Consider the following 6,252-nt stretch of genomic DNA (forward strand, 5'->3'; position numbering starts at 1 on the left):
CGAAATAGGTTAAACAGAGTCTTTCGTAACCGGTTGATGCGAAAACCCCAAAAAAATCATTGCCACTATACCCACCACGATAGGCAACTAACCTTTTACACAGGAACTTTAATTATTGACAGCGAATTTGTCCACAGTGATGCTAACCACATTGTTTTACGATAAGTCATGGATGCTGTATTGAAACTTTTCACGTACCATAAATATAGCTCTTGTGTCTTGTGACTTAGCGATGTCTGTTCTAATGTTTCACCATTTATCGTCAAAGAAGCCAGAGTTGTGGAAGCAGCTTGACCTGCCAAGTAAAGCATGAATAGGGAAAACGAGTTATGATCACTGATCCATCTGTTTGGTGTTCAAACAAACCTTGCAAAAGACCAGCCTATTCATCCATTGAAAATCAAGTTAGATAAAATCGAGCAAGTTTGAAGTTCCTAGAGGTACAGAGTGTACTTTACGCAGAATTCGGTAGATGGCAACAGGTGAGACAGGTGATGATATTACCTTGAATTGAGTGTTGACATCAGTCCATGGTTCCCACCACTATCTTGGACGATTGTGTATTGGAATCCCCAATATGGTTACTGTGTGCTGCAAAACAGATAACGCTTTTGTAGGAAATGGGTACTAAAAAACACCCTTTTTCCAATATCATTGTTTTGAAACAACCGGGATGAGGTCAAACATAGCGCCTCTGAGTACGGAGCTATTTTTTATACAAGCACGAACAAAGCGGTTGCAGGCTATCAAACAAGAGAATGAAAAACCTAATTTGCAAACAGTCTTGAGAATTCAGCATCTTCAAGAGTCCTACTGAGCTTGCATGAAAGTCGTTTGAATACTGTACAATGAGGAACAAACACTAACCTCTCATCACCCTACCATCAGATGCAGGGACCAGATACTACTCGCACGCCTCACCAGTATTATGCACCGCCACACTAATTACTGAGGGACGTCGGCGTGCCTGATGAGCTGAATGAGAGATTGATCTATCAACCGGATAAAAATTTCGGCAGGGAAGCATAGATCGACCCTCGCAGCAGGACGAAAGTCCACTAGGACAATTTTTGTACTAACAGTTTTAACTACTATCGTATTTAGTAGGTTAAATAAATGCACCAAAATGAAAAAGTCCCACCAGAGAAACTACTGAAATGACTTGTGTGTATCAACTAATTAATACCATACACCCGCCTAACGTGATTCGACTGAGTTGGGGCGACGTGAACCAAAGCATATAGCGGCATCGAAGACTGAGCTGAATGGCAAGCGCGGATGTATTTCCATTACTACAGGTCTCTAATATTAGGAACATAAAGGCGGTCTCAAAAGTTCCCCCCTATTTAGGAGATGTGTTCATCATATACGTCGAATCGTACAGAACCCTGCTTGAAGTGCTGAGCAGTGTTCAACATTTAGCAGGAAATCATTTCTTCCCTTCCACCCACTTGCTAGCTTGGGACTGCTGTAAAACAAACACTTACCAGTCTACACTACTCAGCCCACTCAAACAAAGGCTGCTTGATAAGGGTCTTTAAAAGTGACGAATGTCATACGCCGGGTTCATGGAATACTGAAGATGAAGTAGGGTTTTGCGCCTCCAAAAATATTTTCGTTGTATGATTAGGGATGTGATCGTTTTATGTGGTTGGCTGTGCATAGACCATTTGTACTCAAGAAGCACCTGATTAGAAATTGGTGGTTGTGCTGCCATGGTGTCGCAGGTTGTAGCCTGGGTCGTCAAGACTCGAGAAAGGTCAGCGGATGATCACCGTGGCCATTGTTACGAGGGGTCGCAAAGGGTTTGCAAGGCTCGCGAAACTTATAGTAGCACTCCGATCGTGTTGAAAAATGGGCGTTCCCTGTCTAGCGTGTTTTAGTAGATTCACATCGGACAACTTTCTGCAAAGACATAAACAGCAAATGAATCAGCATTCCATGAGTTACTGGATGTAAGTCTGGATATGTTTGGGACCCACTTATGCTGGGCGTCGTGCCCATCTCCCTCTTGTTCAGAGGATGTGTAGAACTTCCCTATAATCACCATCTTCCAATGAAATGTGATCTCCGTGGTTTATTTCGTTGTTCTGAAGGTCGAGATCTTTTATCAAGGGCTCTAAGTTGGATCCCCTAGGAAACTCTCTAATCCGCCCCGGCCAACCACAGCATCATCTCTGTTAGAAAAATATGTGTTTCTGTACAAAGCTTTCAGGCGCCCTCAATCATCGGTGATCAAGTTTACGACTAATTTCACTTTAGATGTAAACCGGGTCCCACCATGCTCTTGACAAACTTGTATCCCAACCAAATACCTTCTCTTTTAATTTAACACAGCAGCAAAATTACACGATTCCTAAGAGAAGATTTTATTTTTTGCTCCAGGAATCCACTTAAGACCTCTACTTCGTCGTTCTGGAGCATATCGGTTTGAGGGTTTGTTTGAGATGAGCATCAAAGGTGATTGAAACTTTTACGTGCCGGGAATCAACTGCGAATCACCCAGCCCATTTCGACGCGAAATTCTGCGTTAGATTTTCAGATCCTACGGTCTCTTATTTGAGACGAGTAGAATATTCGAAACCCTCCGTTTAACCGCATTTCGCCAGATAGTTAGCTTCACGTACGAAGACATGCATGCCCATTTTGGACTAATTCATCGAAACGGAAAAGGCGTACTGCCTTTGCCGTAGTTTAGTGTGCACCCAGGGACTTTGGTTAGAGTGAGATGAAATAAAATTCTTGGCAGCACTCATTAGAACTCCGTCAAGACTAATAAAATACATTCATCTAAGAATCGCATTGGTGCTAAAGATGGACTCAAAATAAACTCTTGTTTATGGTACTTTTCAGCTGAATGCGATGTTTCGGCTGAAGTGATGCTCCAGATGTTAAATATTTTTTCTCGGTAACACTACACTACTTGTAAAAATGTAGTAGCGTAACGGGAAAACCTCGGAAGCCATGGACCACCGAAATTGTCGTGCCGGCCCGTGACCTGAGTTCCAGAAAAGGCCATGTGACGAACAGTGAGACCTATTTTTTGTCGATGCTACCTCCCCTAATACTTCTAACAGTTTTTCAGGCTAGAAAATCTCTCTTCCAGTGACAGGTTGTCATACAAGCGAAAGCATAGACAAGAATGGACATTGCCAGTAGACTTCGATGGTGAGATTGTGTTTACAGCCATCTAATCCACTGACTCTGCGGAAAAGGCCTCGATGCCATTTGATGAGCCCACAACCTCTAGATTTATTGCCGAATCCAAATGTCTTTTATCACTGCTACGATCTGAATTCACCGAGCCCCCAGGAACTTGAGCCACACAAGGCCAGCTTACACTCTATAGCTTAAGTAGTAGTGGCGGTCAAGACGAGCAGTGTTTACGACATTACCAAACCATTATATCGCATGCACACAAATGTTGTAAGGTAATACACCAGCAGCGGCCACGGGGCTGGTCATGAATCACGGCAAAAGAAAAAAGTTAATGCTGTCCCTTTAAAATTCTAGAACTTTTTCCTCTTTGTCAAAAGTTTTGATACCAGGTAGAAAGATGTCAGGTGAACTATACGCAAAGGAGGTGATACACCGGTATACGAACCACAAAAGTTATAAGATTCCGAGTGGTTCCATTGGAAGCACTGCCGCATTGCAATCTGCGAGCGCATTTTCTTATTGATCATTTTAACTGGAGCCCCAAAAGAAACCGAAGTTACGAAATAGATCGTGAAAATAAAAATGCACAAAGCATCGGGACTAGATATCCCACCTCCCACGCCTTTTAAATACAACAGAAATGTAGTAGTTTTCATAAAGCAAACTACTCACAAGGTTGCTGAGTAGTTTCCCTGATGAAAATATACTGCGATATCTCGAAAATCGTGCTGACTGAAATATGAGACGGCTTGTGTGCAGCACATTCAGTTGTAGAATATCATAAACGAGAGATTCAGTTTAGTCTCTTGTGAGAACCAAACTAATTTGCGAATTGGTGTATTTCTCGAGAAATGTAATAGGATAACAATTAGCCTCCCTGTTCTCAAATATCTTGTTTGACCAAAATGCCTCATGCTCTGGAATGAATCGAGTGTCATTTAAGAAGGGTAGTTTTCACCATGTGTGTAACAGCCACTGATGGTTTACAGTTAACAAGGGCACAGGTGAAGCTACAAATTTTGAGTGACTTGAGGAACAGGTGAGAGATGAACAAGGTGTTTTCGCGGGAAGAATTACTAATCAACAACGTGTCATGCGATTGAATGAATGAAATATAACTCAGTATAAAACAGCAGAGTGAAACTGTGCAATAAATAAGGGGTTGTTGCGATGAAACACAACAAAAGACGATTCAATAATCCAGTCCAGGAAGTTTGCAAGGCTGTTTTTATCATTTATTATGCTCAAATGGTATGCCTTCATCGACGGTGGAGATTTTGAAATCCACCAAAGACGCATATTCAAGGAGAGAAACTTCACAGTGACTACTTGTAAGGGACTTTCTGGATATTACTGCCTGGTGTAGCGTAGTACGGTTCATTGTTCAGCATGATCACCATCCTTCTGATACTTTTTGACATCGGCCTGAACAAGCTTTGTTTCCACTCTCAGAAGGGTTCGGTAAGCATTCGGTGGATTTATAAATGGCAACAAATCGCTGCTGGTACGAAAGCTTCTTTAAGCTTGTTGAGTAGATTAACTGATTGACCAAGTTTTGAGGCAGACAGTGCATTAGTCGGTAAGTTTAGTTTCGACTACCGCGGTTGAAAGATATTTTTGTTTAGTGCTGGTGCCTAAGTTTTGTGGCCGATCGTTTGAGGGCTTTCGAACTTGGACCTCAGTCTGACGGTTCAGGGCGCTTCAACTGCCAACTCTTCCTGGATGTTATCGGCAAATATTTCTGGTCTATGTGGGTTCCTAGGTGTAGCGACACTTCGATTACGGTAGGCAGGGTTTAGGTGGACTCTTAGTCCGATTGATCTATTCATCTAAGATCTAACCTACTCGCACTGGCTAATCTTCTTTGCTGATAATCGCACACCACTACATGGCAACTTGACTGACATAAAACTATCCCCTATAGCCATATGCCTCAGATTGCATTCTGTTCTATTCACACTTGGAAGTTCGATTATTTCCACCGACTTGGTCATTAACCTCCGGGGCCTCAATCCTCGTCCCTGTCTCAAAATTTGAATATATTCCAAATATATCTATCTTGTGTCCCGCGTCCAATGTACGCCCTGCCACTGCAGAGTCATGAGGAAAGGCTCGATACTCAATTGCGTTTCTTTACAACCTGTTTGTTTTCTCGTGTGTAAAGTCCCTAACGGGTGTCTTCTATATAAGCCTTGATGAAGTTGTATTTGCTATTGGAAACACAGTCCATGGTTCCGTGATTTTCACTTACGACAGTGTCGAGGTCAAGATGTTTCTCTTCTCAAACGCTACTCTTATGATACTCGCGTTAAAGATTCATCTACACTGTTCAGATATGCCTGCCAAAATAGTTCTTGCTTAATAGTTTGCAGTACCTCTTGAAAACTGGCCAAAGTAGTGGCCTACTCAGTCGGCATGTCGGCACTTTTGTGGCAAATGAGGAAACATTACGCAGTTAAAGATCGACCGATTGTTTGACAAACCTTTTTTCAATTGGTCCTAAACGTTTTCCAATTGACTGAAGATCAAGTTTTATTAATCATTGAGAAACCATTTCATCAATTAATTTTCAACCACCTGGTTACTTACTTGTTACAATGACACTTACATAATTACACACAGAGCCAGTGTAAACAGTTACACATACTGAATGGGGCTGCTCGCTGTTTCAGTGGTAAAACGCCCAACGGATTGGTTTATTTCATCTCTACCTTTCGTTTTCTCAGGTTAGTAATAACCATCTGGAAACGAACTTACTGTATTCCTAATCTGCTATCATCCTCCTCTTTACACTCCGTCAGGTGCTAGAACAAAGCCATATGTATAAGCGACCCACAATTCTAGTATTCCTGGATTTCTAAGGAGCATTCGACTCGGTTGGTCGCTTAACCATCAAGGAATGCCCCGGAAGTTTGTAAACATAATAAGTCCTTTGTATTCTCAGAATTCCGAGCGTGTGTGACTATACGGAGAACTCTCCAAAAGCCTCCGTATACAAAGCGGTACCCGTCATGGATGCCCACTCTCTCCATTCATTTCTAACTTCGATGAAATAATGAGACGAACGCTGCAGGGTCTCCAAAATCCTGTGAC

Source organism: Opisthorchis viverrini (assembly GCF_000715545.1).
Source record: "Opisthorchis viverrini unplaced genomic scaffold opera_v5_9, whole genome shotgun sequence".
Lineage (NCBI taxonomy): Eukaryota > Metazoa > Platyhelminthes > Trematoda > Opisthorchiida > Opisthorchiidae > Opisthorchis > Opisthorchis viverrini.